At 40.0% G+C, this 18,925-nt stretch overlaps 1 protein-coding gene across 1 annotated transcript in view; it reads right to left on the bottom strand.

Moving 5' to 3' along the window:
* Positions 1–18,575, bottom strand: part of osbpl6 (oxysterol binding protein-like 6) — a 108,969-nt gene extending 90,394 nt beyond the window's left edge. The window contains exon 1 of the mRNA XM_052015460.1: positions 18,386–18,575. The gene's annotated coding sequence lies outside the window, so the exon portion shown is untranslated. The remainder of the gene's footprint in view (positions 1–18,385) is intronic.
* Positions 18,576–18,925: the final 350 nt, after the last annotated feature.

Genomic DNA, 18,925 nt, shown 5'->3' with positions numbered 1-18,925 from the left:
AGATTTGGTATGTCACCAAAGACTCTTGCTCATTTCTACAGATGTACAGTGGATAGCATTATGACTGGTTGCATCACCGCCTGGTTTGGAGGCTCCAATGTGCAGGATCGAAAGAGGCTGCAGCGGATTGTAGATTCGGCCAGCTCCATCACGGACACAACCCTGCCCACCATCGAGGACATCTTTAAGAAGCAGTGCCTCAAGAAGGTGGCATTCATCATTAAAGACCCTCACCATCTGAGACATGCCCTCTTCTCGTTACTACCATCGGGGAGGAGGTACAGGACCCTGAAGACCCACACTCAACATTTCAGGAACAGCTTCTTCCCCTCTACCCTCAAATTTCTGAACTCTACCTTGTTATTCCTCTCTTGCACCATTTTATTTATTTATTTTTGGTAACAGTAATTTTTATGTCTTGCACTGTACTGCTGCCACAAAACAACAAATTTCATGACAGATGTCAGTGATAATAAACCTGATTCTAATTCTGTGCAGGTAAATACTAGCAGTTCCATGTAAAACTGCTGGCAACACTCAGCAGAACACAGACCTATATTTCTATAAATTCTTATATCCATCTCAGTGAAGCAATTCACCTTTCTCCCTGCAGGATGTTTCCAGATTATTTTTCCTGATTATTTTGCATCTAATTAATTCACTTAAGGTGATCCTCATCTAATCCTGACTGCTAGGAACATGCATTTATCTCAGACGCCCAGTATTTGCTCTAACCCTTCTCCTCCTAGACAGAACAAGCACTGGGTTCCCAATCCTAACCTTCAACCCCACCAGCCTCTGCATCCAATGAATTATCTTTCACAATTTCCTCCAGATACAACAGGATTCCACTACCAGACACAGATTCCCCAGCTCTTCTGCACTTCGTAGGGATCGCACTTCTGTCTCAACCCACCACTCCCCGTCGATTGGCAGTTTCCCATGCAGCCGCAGGAGATGCAACACTTGTCTTTTTACCTCCCCACCATCCAGGGATCCAAACATTCTTTCCAGGTGAAGTAGCTATTCATCTGCAATTCTTCCAAAGTACTGCATTCAGTGTTCACAATGTGGCCTGCTGTATACTGAAGAAACCAAAGGCAGATTGGGTGATAGCTTTCTGGAGCACTTGCACTCAGTCTGCAGGAACGACTGAGCTTCCAGTTGCCCGGCACTTTAATTCACCATCCAACTTTGACCTCTCAGTCTGTGCCTCCTGCACTGTTACAATGAGACCCAATACAAGCTCGACAGACAACTTCTTCCATCTGGGCACATTGCAGCCTTCTGGACTCAAAATCAAACTCTCCAACTTTAGTTAACCTGGCTCTTTCTACAAGAACAATTTGTGCCTGCTCTCCTTTTTTTGTTACCTCACAATCAGAGAAATTCCCTTTGTTCCACCAATTTCCCTCCCCACCTTCACTGCTGCCGAGGTTAACGTTTCTTTCTCAGGTCTGATGACAGGTCCCTCATCTGAAACTAACTGTTTCTCTTTCCACAGATGTTGCCTGATCTGCTGAGGTTTTCCACATTGTTTTTATTTCATATTTCCAGCATCTGCTGTTCTCTTTTAATTTGCATTCGGCATTTTTTGTTTGCATCCTCACTGCTAAACGAGGTTCTGTACCCTCCCCGCACCCTTTGTCCACCATTACTACCTGCACTTGATTCGTTAAATCCTTGAAGCTAACCTTTTATAAAATTATGTAACTGTCCCTTAGTTATTTCTGAATCCTGAATAATGTTCATTCGCTACTGAAAGCACTATGTGCCAGTAGCCTGCATATTATCCAGTTCACCTTCAAGTACTAGGTCAAGATCAGAGTGCCTTCTTTGGCTTCTAAACTATACAAAACAACGAGGTAACTGTGCATTACATTTACTAACTTTGACTTTGGACTAGTTTTATATGCAGAGTTTATATTTGATCAATTTAAATTTCACTTTCCTGCTTTTGTTTGCGCTATCAGTTCAACCTGTCTTCCTTCCTATTTTGATCTAGCAATCTGTAGTATTCAGTGTTCTTACCCTTTTCATATTAAAATACCCAGACAGAAAAAGCTTAGCTGTAAGCTCGCCACTTCCTACATGTTTAATTTTAACCTACCAGGTATCCCAAATATAGAAGGCTACCTTAAATGCTCTATTTATCTGTATCATATATTCATGTTTTCTTTTATGCTTTTGATATTCTTATACATCATGGCTGTTGCTTTCAGATGTTTCATTCAAAATGTTACTAGCTTTCATGCTGAGATAACTTATCAAAGTAAATACAGAGCATTCAGCAACAGAACTAAATTAACCTTTCAGGTGGCAGCTCTGAGCATCAAAACTGAAAACCATGCAGCATACACAATATTCTCAAGCTTGGGCAATTTCAGTCATGGCATCCTGTTACTGTTTCAAACCAAGCATTTTGTTGTACTTTCTCCACTATCTGCTTTTATAAAGAAAGCAGTGGGAGCAAATGACCTCTTTCTAAATTAAGACATCTCTATGAGTAAATTTAACTAAGATTGCTACTTTAAAAAAATGAAACTACAGGCTAATTTCAAGCAGTATTTACACAGCTGGGAAACCACACTTGCACCTGCAGTTCATTAGTTTTAATATCTCATGGTTGGTTAGAGTCTTATTGTATGGCAACAGCTGTTGCACAATTTCACTGAATTGATGCATAGGATCAAATCCCAAGCTTTTATTTTTAAAATAAAAATCAAAGTTATCGTGTTATTTGCCTTCAAAAAGGGAATCATTCTATTATGCAAGTTAAAATTTGCTCAGACTTCATGTTTAAATTTCAAAGAGGGCTCTAATCTGGATGAGTTTTGTTAGCCCTTGACGAGGTCTTGCAACACCAAGCATTGTTCCATTTTAATAGGATATGAGGGAAGCTTCATTGCTTAACTCACTTCAAAATAAGATGCTTCATTTGAGAAAACATGATTCAGAACTAAATTACTATGATAATATAAATCACAGGGGAATAATATGAATCATTGTACTTAACAGCAACTGCGTAAGAAGGGTGGGTGGGGTCACAAGGGGTGGGAAAGGGAAAAATGGGAAGGGTGCAAAGAGTGGGTTGGCCAACAATGTGTCTTTCCTCATTCTAATTTGATATCTTAATAAAAACACACAAATTGATTTTTAAGGCAAAATACTAAAATGGATTTGGACAGGCAGAGAAGAAGCACGGAGTGAAAGACCCCAGGCTGCCTTGAAATAAAAGGAGATTGCTTGTGGTGTTCAGTGACAATACAATGAGAGGAAGTCAATGATAAAGGGATTAAGCAAATTATTCAAAATTGGTAAGGTGGGAGAGACAGGTGGGACGACATGAGGGGCAGTGTGAATGTAACAATTTTAATTCTGAATCATGTTTTCTGAAATGAAGCATTTTATTTTGAAATGATTTGAGCAATACAAACTTCTCCTCATATATCCTTTTGAAATGGAACAATGCCTTGTAACACATGACCTGTCGAAGATTAATAAACTCATGCAAATTGGAGCCCTCTTTGAAATTAAAATGTGTAGACTGAGCAAATTTTAACTTGCATAAAAAACTGAGAATGGGAAAAGGGAATCAAAGTGATGAGAAAAAGATGTTCAAACTACGGGCTATAATTTGTTATCTGACCAGCCAAATACTTCATAGCAAGGTCTTTGCACAGGGTCAGGTTAATTATTAACAGCAGCAGATTGACCCACAAGATTACAAAGAAGGATGGAGGGTTCACTGAAGAATGCACTCTCAGTAGCTCCTTTCCCAGCCACTCAATACCATCTTCCTCAGGGGACAAGAGGAAAAGAGAGACCTGAGCAAGAAAGGGCAAGGAAGGGAAAATTTATGGGGTACATCACAAAAGAAAGAAACAAAACAAGACAGATAAGCACAGAAACAGGAAAGTCAAGTGACAAAACTGTGAAGCCAGCAGAGACAGACAAGAGATGGGATCATCTTCTCCAACTTGCTTTGTACAAATTTACGAAGATTGTTTATGCAAACACCTATACTTCCAACCGCACACACTAAATTTAATAAATCTAACACTGAAGTTTCTTTTCCATATGGAGATTTTCTAGCATAATATCTTGTCTGCAAAGACCTAATAACAATTGTAATGAACAGTAGACTACAAAGGAAGTTTCCTAAATACATTTTTTGGAGCCAACAGCTCTTTACTTGATTTTGGAATTCCTTAGCCAAAATCCAGTTCAAAACGATTAAGAGGCGATCACTTCAATTTTGCCCACTGGATTTTTCAGCTCTGCAGAATGAACTGCACCACTAAAAACTGCCTGTTAAGTATTTGCTTTGCCGGTTGATTATGTAGCAATACAAGTCTAAAACATACTGCAAGAACCAGTGACAGAACATCTGTGATGATTAATAGCTTTGCATTTTGTTCATTCTCATTATTTTGCTTATTCCAATAGATTGCTAGGGCACTTCCAAGCAGTTCTAGAAGACTAGCACACCAAAATCCCAAAGCAATAAATGTTAACAAAGGATTTATGTTAAAAAGCATTGAATCATTGAATTTGGATTGGTCTAAGCTATCACTAGTTCATAATTTGCAATTGTAATAATGGTGAAAATATCTACTTTTGACATCAGTTGCTGGACAGATCTTCCCCAGCATCTCAAGCCGAGAAACAATCCAGGTCTCAGAGTCTGGTTAATCTTGGTATGAAAGTTATTTCCAGGTCAGTGTCAAGTGTCATACCTTCACTACTGACCAGAAAACCAGCTCCAAAATATTGCCTAACCAGCTTTAGCTAGAACTTTTTTAAAAAGCAATCACTGTGCTTTTGGTTTCTTGTAATTTATTTCAAAAATGTACAATATTCATACACATCTTTCTATATATTCAATGTACCATCAGATCAATATATTCTAATACAATGCATCAATGCCAGTCATGTTTCCCCTTTAAACAATACACTCATGAAGGGTTTGAGAGGCTGTTACGCAAGGTCCAGGCCCTTGTGCCCAGTGGACCCTAGACTGTAGTCCTGCCTCACAATACCTTTGCGGTGGCTGCACTGAGCATCAGTGCATCCCTCAGGATGTACTCCTGCACCCTTGAATACAAAAGTCAGCAGCATTCACTTACAAACATCTCCTTGCACTGGAAGACCAACATGTTTCGGGCAGACTGGGTTGATGATCTTCCAGCAGCACTTGATGCTTGTCTCAGTGTGTCTCCCTGGGAACAGTCCATAGATTACAGAGTACACTGTTACTCAGCTGCTTGGGACGATTCTCAACAAGGACCAATGCATCCCCTTCCAGACCTTCTTTCCAAGCGTGTAGTCCATGAAGAAGTGGGCGAGCATCTCACCCTTGTTGCAGCCACCTTGAGCACAGTGTGTGTTGGGAGTGAGACACTGACCGTACAGGAAGGATCTGGTGGGGAAGGCCCCTCTAACTGCCAGCCAAATGAGGTAGCTATGCTTCTTGATGAGTTCTAGCAATGAGGTACTCTGCCAAATTGCTTTGGGCAGTCTACTCAGGAAACCATTGCACAAGATCCATCACATCCTGTTTCTGCAGGACTTTCCATGCTGACCATTGCCTGATGGACTTGTGGTCAAAAGTATTTCCCTGCAGAAACCTTTGCCATGAATGATAGTGCAGCAAGGTCCAACTGAATGCAACATTGCATGGCAATGAAGCCTGGCGCATCCTTTGCAACACCAGGCACTGGTAGAACCTTAGCATATAGTGACACTTGGTGTCTACATACTTTGGTTCACACAGCTTGATGCAGCCACACACATAGGGAGCCATCAGGATGAGGGCTCCATTGGGTATGTTTCTCCCCTTTTTCTGGAGACTTCACAGCTGATGGATGGGATCCATCCTCGATCTCTGGGAGAGAAGGATAATGGATTGGTTGACTGTCACAGTTCCAGAACAGGGCACAGGCCACACCTGCAGCAAGAACCTTGCATCTAATGACCAGGTTCTTGCCTGCCATTGAGACAGAGCAGCCCATAGTCCCAATTTCTGTCTCACCTTAGCTATCCACTACAGCCAATTCATGCGGCATTCCCCGACTCCTCTGAACCAGATTCCCAGCACTTTCAAGTAGTCAGACTTGATGGTGAAGGGAAAAGAGGATTGGTTCAGTCAAAGAACATGGCTTCACTCTTGCTGCAATAGATTCTGGCTTCCAAGGCCAGTTCAAACTGGTCGCTGATAAATCTGTGGACCAACCATGGTTGGTCTAAGTGGATCCTACACAGGTTAGCAAATGATCAAGGTCAGGCAGGTTTAAACTATTCACCTATAGCATGCCAACTGCCCTCTGCTAGAGGCATATTAAAAATATTCAGACATCTTGAATGTTAAAAAGGAAGTGGCTGGCACAGTGGCAGAGCTAATAGAGCTGCTGCCTCACCCAGTCAGAGACCTGGGTGCCACCTGCATGGAGTGTGCACGTTCTCCATGATCGTGTGGATTTCTGCCAATCCTCTGGTTTCCTCCCAAATCCCAAAGATGTGAGGTTGGTAGGTTAATTAGCCACTATAAATTGCCCTTACTGTGTAGGTGAATGGTAGGATCTGTGGGTTGGTGCGGGGGCGGGGGGGTTGCAGATAGCAGGGGTTGAATTGATGAGAATGTGGAAATAAAATAGTAGGATTAACATAAGATTAGTGTAAATGGGTGTCCGATGGTCAGTGTGGACTCAGTGGACGAAGGGCCCGTTTCCATTCTGCATCTCTCTAGGACTCAATAGTCAGTTTGTAACTACTGTAGAAATACTGTATAAATATTTTGATAAATATTTTATCAAAAGCAACCAAAATCATGATTCATGCCCTAGATAAATGAAGTGATGTACCTCCAAGAACCCAACCACATAAAATGATGGAAAAGCAGAAGAAATGACCCCATGAACCTGAACCAAAAATGATAATTAATCATACGGATGCCTAGGATTATAAAAATATTTAAGGTTCCAAAGCAATTGTCATTTATGAATTTGAACCGTTGTCGAAGATTTAACTAATTAGTGTAATTAATGCTGCAAGGATTGTTATTTACCAGAGACAAAGAATCTAATATGATAATTTTATTTTTCTGTATTAAAAATCTGTTCCTGCAGCACAGAATTAAGTGCCGATTCTCTGTACAAAATGATATGCAATTTGGTTGACTCACTTTCCAATGAGTTTCCAGAATAAACTAACGCATTCTAGCAGTTGTATAATGTAGCAAAAGCTATACTTCCTGGTGATTTTTCTTTTGTAGTTTAGAAACCATCATGAGCATATCACCATCTGATTTAACTTTGATATCTCCCCAAGCATTCTCTATTCCAGAATCTAAGACCCAGCCTCTGCAACCTCCACTCTTACCTGTTATCTTAAGGTAGGCATAACTTTGATTTTTTTCCCCCCCCTCACAGTGTAAATTCTGTGCCTGACTATATTGCAGGAGGACACACAACCTACCAATATCTTGCATGCACTTACCAAGACATCCTGCAATTGGTGTTCCATCATTACGTGGCTGGTTTCACAAAAGTCACCATCAATATTGCTAGATCACTCCACTAGGCCATGCCTTGTGGTTAAGTTATTTCATTTATTATTCTTAGTTTATTTCATTTGTGTAGGTTTAATTATTTCAAGTTTGTTCAAATACCACCTGCCAAGGACTTAAATCATAACTGCTTGGAAACAGGAAAATTAAAATGAAAGTCAAAAGAAGGAATCCTAATTTGCATGGAGACTGTTTTAATATGGAAACTATACACTAAGAGGATCAAATGAAGATATTAGAACAGTCGGCAGATGCTGTGCCACAGAAGTAGCTGACTAACAGAATGCAAAGTCATTCTTTCTCCCTAACTCGTCAACATGGTAGTTGTACCCCATCCAAACATCCACATTTTCTCTTTTCATTTCCTTCACATTTCTCCCCACCCCCTACCAAATACAAGCCATTCGTAATGGCTCATTTAAAATGCATACAATTTTGAAAAGAATATTTGAACAGATATTACAAGTGTGATTCTAGTGGCTTGATGCATATGGCCCAAGTAAAAAAAAATTGTAATATGCTTCAAATTTGAAAATACTAAGAAGTGGGACAAAAAAAGAATTCAAGAAATGTTACATCTCAAAGAACATTATAATCTGAGGTATAATGCATAGAATGCCGAGACGTTAAACACTGATTGAGAAAAAAGGTTTATATTTGGTACATATCTTCCATGAAAAAAAACAAAAGAATTTCTATATTTAGGAACTTTGTGATTTATTCCTATAAAATTCCGATTTTATAAGGAATGAAATCCTTTTAGGTTTTTTCCACTATATCCAGGTCCTCTGAATTTTGTATCACCAGCCCAAAAGATAACTTACAACCTACCCATATGCAGCCATTGATACCCATTTTAATCAAGTAATTTGTACATAGAGTGCTCTGGCCTGGTAATGTCCTTCTGCCTCTCATTCTTGCTCCATTTGTGCATGACAAAATACAAAACAACTGAGGCATCTCTTGCAGTGGGGATGGGCTCCCCATTCTCCCAGCACAACTATCATCTGGAGCGGACGGTGCACAGTGCATCCTGACCATTTCTCACTGTCAAGTCAGTGGGAGTCAAGTAAAGCAGCCCCTGGGGGACCACAGCAATGCCAGTAACCACCTGTCCCATCCCAAAACGCGGATCATAAAGTCTAAGGTGTGTGTGAATCAAAGGGCATGACGAAACCCAATGGGTGCGAAGTGGGCACACCTCTGGTCCTTCTCACCCACTCCAGTGGTGAGGTGGAGCTGTTAATCTTCAAATGACCATTGTCTACAAAGACTCTTCAGCTTGAGAGAACTTCACAAGAAAGCCAGCTTCTAGTTTCCACTCAAATGCCCAAATTTATCTTGGTTGATAGTCAAAAGGCTTGGCAACAAATTACAGCATGGCTACTCCTGCCCTACATGAGACCAGCTTGCAGCCCAAACCAGGGATTGAAACCCAGGCCTGTACAGAACAGAGTCATTATAAGTCATGTGTCAAATCAATCTTTAACATTCATATATCATCGGTTTAAGGAAATTGTTCAGGTTGAACAGGGAAACATAGTGAGCCAAGACAGAAGAATTTATTTTAATTTGTATAACTTCAAAATATACTTTGAAGATTAACTTTACAATAAAACTGGTGAAGGACTTTCTTGATCTCATGAAACACCTGGTTATTCCAACGTTCTTCTACATGGAAATTGGGAATGTTTATTGAGCTAGACAGAACATAATTTGTTAACTCTTTTTGGTCTAAACTATTTTCTCTGAGATTTGCAAAGAAAACAGGATCCATATCAATTCTCTCAATAATAACCAACTTTACACATCAACCTAGAAAATAGGCAAAAGTTCCTCATAGCTTCAAAATTAAGTTAATAATTCAAAATAATTCTGAATACAGGCTGAGATAGGGTGTTAGACTGAAAGTGCTCTGCAGTATAGGCATGTTCAGGATTCTATCACTCGCACAGCAGGAAAACATGAAGAGGTATCAATCTTTCTTTTCATGCAGAGAAATTGCAAGTTATAAGTATAAGTAGTGGTCCTCTATTATTTGATTGTTCACATGGCTGTCACGGTGAGAAAGAGACACTGTTTTTCTTCCCAGTTCATTAATCCCTTTTTGTCTACATCCTCAAAGTTCATGCTGTGGTCCAATATTATCCATACATACACAGCTACTTCTCTACCAGAATACAAAGCATCATCATTTTCTCCTCTTCCATTTCATAACAGAACTTCGTACTCTATCCAATGCATTCTTCTTTTTCTAATGACCCATTCATACTGGTACTTCTTTACCTGGTTCATACTTCCACTCTACACATTCTTGAATGCAGTTCAAATGGAAGCTCTCCTTTTGATCCAATCACATAAATGCACTCTTTCCCCATTGCCAGAGGCCGCCACACTCTTTCCCTGCATGTATGAATGCAAGTTCCTGATTGCCCAACAATTATTGCCCACCATAGCAACAAGGAGCTGAAAGCAATATTAATTCTCACTCACAAACATACCAAGCCAACAAAGTTGATGCCCACATTAAATGCAGAGCATTGCCATGTATGTCTATCCACATACATATCATGAAACCAAACATACAGAAGTGTAAAAATCTGCAGAAAGACTAAACTTTTCCAAGATGTCAAAACTTGCATGATGTGTGTAATCAGGGGGAAAAGAATCAGAACTACAAAATGCTTGTATTGTAATTCCAAATTAAACTTTGAATTATATTTTACTACAAATATTAAAAACGACTTTACACAGCACCTTTAATATAGTAAACACTTCCAAGACACAGAATCAGTGAGAAAACTGGAATAAGAAAATAACATTCATAATCAACAAAAATACAGATTTTCTTCTATCCTCTCAGATTTATTCATTTTTCATGATGCAGGTGTCACCAACAAAGTTGATATTATTGTACTTGGAAAGGAGATGATGAGCCACTTCTTGAATTAGTGCAGCTCTTCTGGAAGGAATCTCCAGGGGTATTTAGACCCAACTACAATTAGTAATACATCTCCAAGTCAATATAGTGTGCAACTTGGCAGGATCCTGTAGATGGTGTTGTTCTCATACACCTGAAGCCTCTGCCCTTGGTGGTAGAAGTTGCAAGTTTAGGAGATTTTGTCAGAGTAGCCTAGACAAGCAACTACAGTGCCTATTGTAAATAGTGTATATTACAGCCACTGTGCACTGGCAGTGGATGGAATGACAGTTTATGGTGGTGCATGGAATGCCAATGATAGTGTGCTTTGTTCTTAATGGCAATGAACTTCTTCAGTGTTGTTGGATCTGCGTGCATCCAGGACAGGGAAAAGTAATCCATCTCACTTGTGTCTTATGAATGGTGAAAAGGCTCTGCAATGTCAGGAGATGAGTCATTCGCACTCACTGCCCAGCACTTGAGTGGCACAATGCTACTTGCCATTTATCAGCCCAAGTCCAAACGTTGCCCAGTTCTTGCTGCATGGGGGCGGGGTGGGGGATAGGCTGCTTCATTTGCTGAGAATCTGTGAAGGAAACAGAACACTGCGCCATCATCGACAGACACCCTCACTTGTAATGGAAGGAAGGTCATTGATGAAGCAGCTGAAAATAGCTCAGCCCAGGACCTTGCCCTGAGGAACTCTGCAGTGATGTTCTTGGATAAAGATAACCAATCTCTGACAAACACAACCATCTTATGCAAGATATGACTAAACTAATCGAGTGGTTCCACCGATGCCCTTTGATTTCAGTTTTAACAGAACTCCTTGATGTCAGAATTGGTCAAATATGGCCTTGATATCAAGGGCCATCACTCTCACGTGTCTGGAATTCAGCTCCTTGATCCATAGTTGTATGGCAGCTGTGATGAGGTCTGGAACTGTGTAATCCATTGAGCAATTACACATTGGTAAGAAGGTTACTGGTGGGTAAGGTCCTCTTTTTGGTGCTGTCGATGATCCCCTCCATCACTTTGCTAACAATCAAGTGTAAATTAATTGCGCAATGATCAGCCAGATTAGATTTGTCCTGCATTTTGCTTGCAGGCTATACCTAGACAATTTTCACTTGTTGAGTAGATGTCAGTAGAGCCACACAGGAGCAAGATAGGAGATCTGGTTGAGTGGTGCCACAACAACAATCTCTCGCTCAACATCAGTAAAACTAAAGAACTGATCGTTGACTTCAGGAAGGGGAAGGACAGTGAACATGCACCAGTCTACATTGATGGGTTGACGGTGGAGAGGGTCAGCAGCTTTAATTTCCTGGGCGTTAACCTATCAGATAACCTGTCCTGGGCTCAGCACATAGATGCAATCACAAGGAAGGTGTGCCAGTGTCCCTACTTTGCTAGAAGGTTAAGGAGGTTTGGCATGTCACTGAACACGCTAACAAACTTCTACAGATGTACTGTTGAAAGTATCCTGACTGGTCTGGTACAGCAATTCGAATGCACAGGAACGTAATAAACTGCAGAGAGGAGTGGACTCAGCTCAATACATCACGGGCACATCCCTCCTCACCATCGAAAGTATCTTCATGAGGCGCTGCTTCAAGAAGGCACCATCCATCATCAAAGATCCCCACCATTCAGGCCATCCCATCTTCTCACAGCTATCATCGGGCAGGAGGTATCAAAGCCTGAAGACCCACACCACCAGGTTCAAGAACAGCTATGTCCCTTCAATCATTCAGTCCTTGAACCAACCTGCACAACCCTAATTCACAACCTCAGTAGTAGCAACAATGTGACCACTTTGGTCACTACGTTGATATATATGAATGTTGATATATCTTGAACACTATGACCACAAATGGATCTTTTTTTTGTTCTAATTATGTTCTTTCTTGCATAATTTATGTCTTTCTTGTGAATGTTGTGTCTCTAAAGCTATGTGCCTATGATGCTGCTGCAAGTAAGTTTTTCATTGCACCTGTGCATACTACAATAAACTCGATTTCGACAGTGTTGGAACATGGTTAGTCCTGCAACTCAAGCCTTTATTACTAATAACAGAATATTTTATGGTCCCATGGCTTTTGCAGTACACAGTACCGTCAGACATTTCTTGGAGCATGTGGAGTGAAATGAATTGTCTAAAGACTGGCTTCCTGAAGTTGGATGCCTCAGGAGGAAGCAAGCAGATCATCCACTCTGCTCTACTTACTAACATGTTTTAGCTTATATGTCTTCATAATACAGGTGATTCATAAACAGATCTGTTCATATCATTACAAATTACTATCCTTTCCTCGTCATTTATTGACCCAATTCCTCCTTAAAAATGACATCTAAATATCCCCCTGGAAAAGGCCATGAAGCACTGTGTCTTCTCTTTATCTGGAAATCAGATCTTTATAAACACTCAACTATGAGACAAAGCTCTCTCCAGGCTCATAACATCTCCTTCGCTGTGAGGCATGCATCAATCACACTTTTACCGATGCCTAAACACTTCAAGAATAAAATTAGGAACAACATTTACAGCTGAATTATGGGTAAATGATTTCTTACACTAGGTTTTCTGGCTAAATATAAACAAGGATGTGAAGTCCTTTCAGATGCAAGCTCTGCAACATAAAATCTAGAAATTTTATTAAATGTTCCTTCCAAGAAATGTAAATAAACCCATTCATTTAAAATATTAATCTGGCCAAACCAAAAGGAAATGAATTGCAAATAAATCTTATCATTTCCTCAGACGAATTTGGTTAGAAGAAGCTATCCAAATTTCAGGCTGTGCAGATGCCCAAACCAGCTTACTGGCAACTAAGTGGTCAGCAATGAGGATGTTGAGAAAGTTTGAAGATCTGGAATATTGATAACTGATAACCAAACAAGAAAATTTTTAAAAAAACAGATGCTGGAAATCTGAACCAAGAACAGAAGATGCTGAAAAAACTCAGCAGATCAGGCAGCATCTTTGGAAAGAGAGAGAGTCAATGGTTCAGGTTGTTGACTGTTTCTCTTTCCATAGATGCTGTCTAGTTTGGTGTTTGCCCAGCATCTTCTGCAATTATTAAGCATCTTACTTTTCACATTTAGAAAGGTGCCTCTGACTGCAAGCTGAAATAGTTACCATCTGCACCTTTTTGTCATTGATCTAATTTGAAATGTACCCATCTTATATCAATATTAAACTTCTCAATTCTTGGAATTTCTTTTACATTTATCTTTTATAATGGTAAACCTTCAAATTCTAAATTTCAAAATTATTCATGTAAAGAAATTGCTCAAATGTTAAGACCAATTATCACAAAACACAAGCAGCATTAAATCTGCTTTACAGTTTTTAATATTGACATAAATTGCTGAGTGTTTGAAGTCTTGTTTGTGCTTATGAAAGGGAAGGAACACTTGATATGATTAAATGTCCTGCATCTAGTGAATATCCATTGCATTTCATCTTTCACAGTCCAAAGTATAATCTCATCTTGTTTTCTTGCCATTCCTTTGTCTAGCTTAAACGAGCTATTGAAGTCTTATTTTCTTGGTATTGATATAGGGGATTTGATACTGCTCTTTCTGAACAGTACATTTTTTTGGGAAGGCTTTAAATGCTGACCTCTGACAACGCGGCCAGAGAGAGCCTATAATTTTGTGAATGGTTGCTTTGATCACTGGCGAATTTGCCACCAGCAATTAAAGGTCTGCATTAAGAGTATGAAATATGGCCTTTCCAAAAATGAATAATGAAGTGAGAAATGAATTGGAGGAAAAAAAGGGAAGTGAACAAAATATCAGCACCTTTAATACTTCAAATTGACCACGGAGCCAAAGCAAACAGAAAACTATCATGTAAATAACTGGAAGTTCAGAATTTCAGATGGAAAGACATTTTTTCATTTAAAACCAGTTTTATAAATCATTGGGTTATTAGTATCTCAAGTATACATGAGTCTTGTATGTTTCAGAAATGGTAAAGTATATGGCATCTTTTACCTTAAGCCACAGAGTGAGAGGTGGTGTTTTGGGTCTCTGTAGCCATGGCAGTTGTTTCAAGAGCTGTCCATTAGTCCTGCTTTCTTGTTACTAGAGCACACCAATTCTTTCCTTTGAAGAATTTAACCAATTTTTAAATGCTGTGACTCAATTTGCTTCCACCACCCTTCAGGCAGTGCATTCCAAATCATAAACTGTTGTGCAACATTTTTCTCTTATTTAATTTCTGCCTTTCTGATGATTAGCTTAAATTGGTGAACACTTCTGCCACTGCAAACCATTGCTTCTTATCAAAACCTCCCATTCTTTGGAAAACCTCTATCAAATCTCCTCTTAACCTCTTTGGTCTAAGAACAATCCTGTCCTGTCTGGTTTCTCCATGCAGCTGCAAGAACCTCATCCCAGGTAGATTCCGAGTAGATCCCTTATGCAACCTTTCCAAGGCCTCAACATCCTTCCTAATAGTATGTTGTACAGAGTAGCAGCCTAGCCAGTATTTATACATAGGACAGTACAGCACAGTACGGGCCCTTCGGCCCACAATATTGTGCCAACCTATATAAACCTTATCCCCATTCAATCTATCCCCCTCTCTCCTTCACCTTCCATAACCCTCTATTTTTCTTTTGTCTATGTGCCTATCTAATAGTCTCTTAGATGATCCTATTGTATCGGCTCCTACCACCACCCCTGGCAGTGCATTCCAGGCACCCACCACTCTCTGTGGAAAAAAAAATTACCTCTGACCTCTTCCCTGAACTTTCCTCCACGTACCTTAAACGGGTGACCTCTTGTATTGGCCATTGCCACCCTGGGGGAAAGATGCTGGCTGTCCACTCTGTCTATGCCTCTCATAATCTTAGATACTGTACATCTATCAAGTCTCCTCTTATCCTCTGTCGCTCCAAAGACAAAAGCCCTAACTCACTCAACCTCTCCTCATAAGACATGCTCTCCAACCCAGGTAGCATCCTTGTAAATCTCCTCAGCATCCTTGTAAATCTCCCCTGTAGCTGTGACACCTTCCCTGTAGCCGTGACACTACTCTGTATTCTGTTATCATTTTACCCTGTACTACCTCAATGCACTGTGTAATGAACTGATCTGTACGAACAGTATGCAAGAAAAGTTTTTCACTGTACCCCGGTACAAGTGACAATAATAAACCAATACCAAAGCTTCCACATTCTACCAACAATGTGGTGACCAGAACTGAACACAATATTCCAAGTGTGGTCTAACCAGAGTCTTATAGAGCTGCAACATTACCTCTTGACTCTTGAACTCAATCCCCCGGCTAATGAAGGCCAGCACACCATACACCTTCTTAACTGCCCCACCCACTTGTGAGAAAGCTTTGAGGGATCTATGTACTTTGACTCCAAGATCTCCCTGTTCCTCCACACTGCTAAGAATCCTGCCATTAACCATGTACTCTGCCTTCAAGTTCGTTCTTCCAAGGTGTATCACTTCACACTTCTCTGGATTGAATTCCATCTGCCACTTCTCTGCCCAGCTCTGCATCCTGTCTAAATCCCATTGCAACCTACGACAACCTTCTTCACTATCTACTACACCACCAACCTTTGTGTCATCTGCAAACTTATCAACCCATTCTTCCACTTCCTCATCCAAATCATTTATAAAAATCACAAAGAGCAGGGGTCCCAGAACAGATCCCTGCAGAACACTATGAGTCACTGACCTCCAAGTCAAATACTTCTCTTCTACAACCACCCTCTGCCTTCTGTGGGCAAGCCAATTTCGAATCCACACGGCCAATTTTCCATGGATCCCATACCTCATGACTTGCTGAATGAGCCTACCACAGGGAACCTTATCAAAGACCTTGCTAAGATCCATATATACCACATCCGCCACACTACCTTCATCAATTTGTCTTGTCACCCCCTCAAAAACCTCTATTAAGCTCGTGAGGTACAATCTGCCCTTCACAAAGCCATGTTGACTATTCCTAGTAAGACTATGCTTCTCCAAATGCTCATAAGTCCTGTCCCTAAGAATGTCCCCACCACTGATGCAAGATTCAATGGTCTATAATTCCCAAGGTTATCCCTTTTACCTTTCTTGAACAATAGAATAACATTTGCCATCCTCCAATATCACTTCTGTGGCAAGGCAGGACTCAAAGATCATCGTTAGTGCTCCAGCAATCTCTTCCCTCACTTGCCATAGTAACCTGGGGTATATCCTGTCTGACCCCAGAGACTTATCTATCCTAATGCTTTTTAATAGCTCCAATGCTGCTTCTTTCTTAACCTCGACATGTTCCAACACATTTACCTGTATTTAGTAGCTTTTAAACAAAGATTCTTAGTTTGTGTACTCTAAACCAAGGATATTTTAATGCAAAGGATTTTATATGCTTCTTGTTTGAGAAAAAAAATCACCCTTTGAACTTGCTTGTCACCCTCAATAATTTGTGAACATAAGCTCAAGGTTTCTTTGTTCCAGGACTCTGTTCAAATTGTATTATTTAATTTATCTTCATGGTTTTCTTTCTACCAATATATATCACTTCAAGCTTCTGTACATTAAATTTTATTTGCCATGTGTCTGTCCAGTTCACCAATCTTTCCATGTCCCTTAAAGTCAATTTAAGTTTTGTGGCATTTGTAAATTTTGCAACTATGCCCTGTAAACTCAAGTACAATTCATGAATATGTCAAAAAAAAAGAGAACCTGATAATGAATCCTTAGGGAATATATACTGTGCTGATTCAGTAAATTTGCAGAATCACAGCAATAACTGAATTGTTGTAGCATTTGGGCAATGCAGAAGTGTGGAAATTGTACTGCAGGTCTTGGATTACTTGTCAGAAGTGCCACAGTATAACTGCAAGTATATGATGACAGTAACATCCATTTCATTTTGTGTTTTTTTAAACACACAAATCTGTTGATGCAACATAAAGAGTTTGCTGTAAAGCAATAATTAAATATTTATCCTTCCAATAATATTTTCCCTTTTTTTCAAGTTTCTTTTGCTAAGCAATCTACCATTATAATTTTGGCTCACCTTCACAGCCCCAAAAAAAATCTTAATATTCAGACATCCTTTTTTTTAAACATGATGACATCACATAACATAGCACATCAAATTCACTGCTTAGCTAAAATCTGTAACTACTGAAAAAAAAACTAGATTATACAGGAGCATAACTAGATTCTGCTCTGACAAATATTTATTCACAAGTATGAGCTCAATATCCCACTTTGCATAATATGGCTTCTGGATATTTGAGATCTGACTTTTCCCGTTTTTCTAAGGAAAAGCATATAAAATTATCAAGACAAGGTGTGCAGTTGCATATGATTTTTGATGAATTTAAATTCTCTCTCACGTAGCAAACTTGTAAAGCTGGTTTAATATATAATTAATGGCTCCACTTTTCACAGACTTTATACTGAGGTTTTGTCACTCATATTTAGAATATTTTTAATTTGATTTAAATATCAGCATGATTCAACTAAAAATATTTCAGGGGTTAAGTTATACATTGTTACTGTACACATACATCAGTGTTTGCATTCGTCACAATGCCAGCATCTTATCCTAGAAAGAATTTCGCATTTAACCTGTCGTTACCGCATCTGCATTGCTGTCTCCGTCCCTTCTTAGTTTTGCTGTATCCAGCATCCCAGTTGCAGTCTTCAGTAACCTTTACATTCACCTTGCTCTACGGCTTCACACAACAGAAACCGAAACTTTCCGGCGTATAATCAGCCTTTACACCCGCCAAACAATAGACATCAAGTTTACAATTACAGCAGCTGACAATCAAATGCCATTTAACGGTGCAAGACAGGCCACACATAGTACACGGGGGAAGCCTCCGCCGGCTCTGCCTCCATAACCATTGCAAACGCACCTACCACACACACCCCCCGGCACAGATGTTGATTCACCCCAATCAATTGCGCGCTTCAACCGACCGTCGGGGTACATGGACCGGCTTTTGGTTGTTCTTAGCTGAAAACGCCTCTCAGTCGACGCACAACCCTGTAGTATCGGGAAGCGTTGATGTGCTGCAATCCAACCATCTATCTATCTATCTATCCATCCACCCACCCACTCACTCACTCACTCACTCCTCCCTGCAGTGAGACTGAGGGACTGGCAGCCGGCAGACAACACAGGACTGGAGTACAGATATCGGATCGGACTGGATTCGGTCCAGTACAGCGAAGTGGATCATTCTGGACTGGATTTTCGTGCCCCTGCCTTAGCGATGAACAAGTCTTGCTGCATGCTGGAATAGATTTTGTCATTTGCTGGATTATCAGATTTAATGTGTTTAATGGGTTAAAATTGTTCACAGAAATTAAAAAATAAATGACAGAAATGTAATATTTTTATGGTTTGCACACTGACTGTTGTGTACTTCTATAAAATCCACAATTTCCAAGTA

The sequence above is a fragment of the Pristis pectinata genome, chromosome 1 (assembly GCF_009764475.1).
Source record: "Pristis pectinata isolate sPriPec2 chromosome 1, sPriPec2.1.pri, whole genome shotgun sequence".
NCBI lineage: Eukaryota > Metazoa > Chordata > Chondrichthyes > Rhinopristiformes > Pristidae > Pristis > Pristis pectinata.
This window is presented reverse-complemented; position numbering and strand designations above follow the sequence as displayed.